Raw genomic sequence first — 2,174 nt, 5'->3', positions numbered from 1 at the left:
TTTTTGGAACCCGATGCGGAGAGGAGTGATTGAGGGGGAACGTTTTTGTACAGAAAGTGTGGAACACCCTTCTCCCAACCCTGTTTCCCACGGACCCTGGCGACCCGGACCCGTTTCCCTGCACGTTGTATATAGCCACTTGGTGTATGTGTTGTAAAGGAAAACCCTGGCCTGCGCCTGAGTCTCTTTCGGAAACCTTATCAATATCTTCAGGAGTAACATGGCCTTACAAACCCAACAGTGAGATCTTAAGAGATCCACAGCCTACGGCTCTTCAATGGGGTGTCACAGGGTCCCCAGGAAAAACAATTATAAATGTAAAGTAATAAAATAAATATTCTTCTGTAGCAATAACAAAGTACAACATAAATGATTCAGTAGCAATTACCCAAGAATATCCAGTAATGTCCCTGCCTACAATTAAACACATTCACTTACTGAAAATCGGGGGCATCTGCAATGAGTGCAAGCCTTTGACCACAACCTTAGTCACTGCTTGGTGACATTCGTCTATCCTGGCCTGAAAGGAGACGCTACCGGTAGACAGCAGTGAGAACTGCCAGCATCTGAGCCAGCCAGACTCTGTCTCTCTCATCATGGTAACCTAAATGCACAGTAATGGCAGGTTTTGTAATAAGGCAGATCGCGTATTCGTAGTGTTTCCTCCCTTAAATTAAATATCTACTTTTCAAGTATTGCAAGTTGCCCTGTTGTCATCCGTTCTCATAAAGTATAATCAAACTTTTGAGCGTTAGGCGCCGTGTTTCCTGCCAGGTAAATGATGCTCTGCAATGTGGTGACGTCATTCGGGGCGACTGGAATCGATAAGGGAATCGTTTGCAAAACTGGCAAACAATTCCAAGGAATTGAAACAGTGGGAACCGGTTCTCAACAAGAACTGGTTTTCGATACCCATCCCTAGTCACAGGGCCTCAGACCCAGGGTTTGAGTTTCTCTGTGGGTGTGTGATTCTCTCTCTAAGTAAAACAAGTAAAACATGGGGCTTTTTAAAATCGTTCCTCATCTTGTGAAGGCTAGTCTTCACAGATCGGATGAGCCTCCATTTTGCCCACTTTGGCGTTATTCTAAGATTTTTCCACAATTTGCATTTTTTTTCCTGAATGATGAACTTTGCCTATTTTTACTTCTGAGAAGCACTGCCTCGCTAAGATGCTGTTTTCACAGTAAGTAATGTTACTGACCTGCTGCCAAGTAACCTAATTGGTTGCAAAATGTTCCTCTAGGTGTTTCTTTTTTAGTACCACTTACTTTTCCAGCCTTTTGTTGTCCTCTTCCAGTGTTTTTAAGATGCGTTGCTGACATCGAAATTCAAAATGAGGTTATATTTTTCATGAAATAGTAACGTTTAAACATTTGTTTTCTATATTGTATTATGAATAAAATATGAATATATGAGCTCTACAAATCATTGCCTTCTTTTATTTTCCTCTTACACAGTGTGCCAATTTTTTTTTTAAATTGGGATTTTACTTGCATTTTTTCACCTTGCTCTCTGTCATTTTGTGGAAAATGCACATGAACCTGCTGACATCAGCTCTGCAACAGTTTGTAATACAGTTAGTGAAAAACAATAGTTTGTCAGTGCAGCATCAATATGCTTGGCAAGTTGAATCAAAACAGTGGAGCTCAAAATAAGAAGAACAGAATACGACAGCACGAGTTCCAAGACTTGGTGACATGTAGTTTGTGTTTTGTAAAGAACTGAAGCATTGTTACCATTTATGTATTGAATGTATGCATTCATACTGTAATATGTGTGTGTAACATACCTAGAAGGGCTTTCTAAAATGAATGTGCTTGTTTGGTATGATAACCCTGTCTAGCCAGTCTATGAGGACCTGTGGTCAGTGTGTTTTCCTCATTTCTTCCATTGTTATATACATTAGGGTACAGTTACGTCAGCATGGCTAAACCTGGTTTAGGTTTACGGTTGTCTAGTTGAAGAAGATGGCATGAGTTTATAGCATAAGCTTAAATAAATATGCCTGTTACCCCCAACCTCTGACTAGGGTTGCTGTCCATGGTGCTGATGAGAAGCCGAAATGATGCTACTGATAGTTACTATTATAACTATATGATTCTATTTATTCACTGTATTCATTGTGTGTGTGTGTGTGTGTGTGTGTGTGTGTGTGTGTGTGTGTGTGTGTGTG

Source organism: Pundamilia nyererei, unplaced genomic scaffold (genome assembly GCF_000239375.1).
Source record: "Pundamilia nyererei isolate P.nyererei 1_Seehausen unplaced genomic scaffold, PunNye1.0 scaffold00352, whole genome shotgun sequence".
Classification (NCBI taxonomy): Eukaryota; Metazoa; Chordata; class Actinopteri; order Cichliformes; family Cichlidae; genus Pundamilia; species Pundamilia nyererei.
This window is presented reverse-complemented; position numbering follows the sequence as displayed.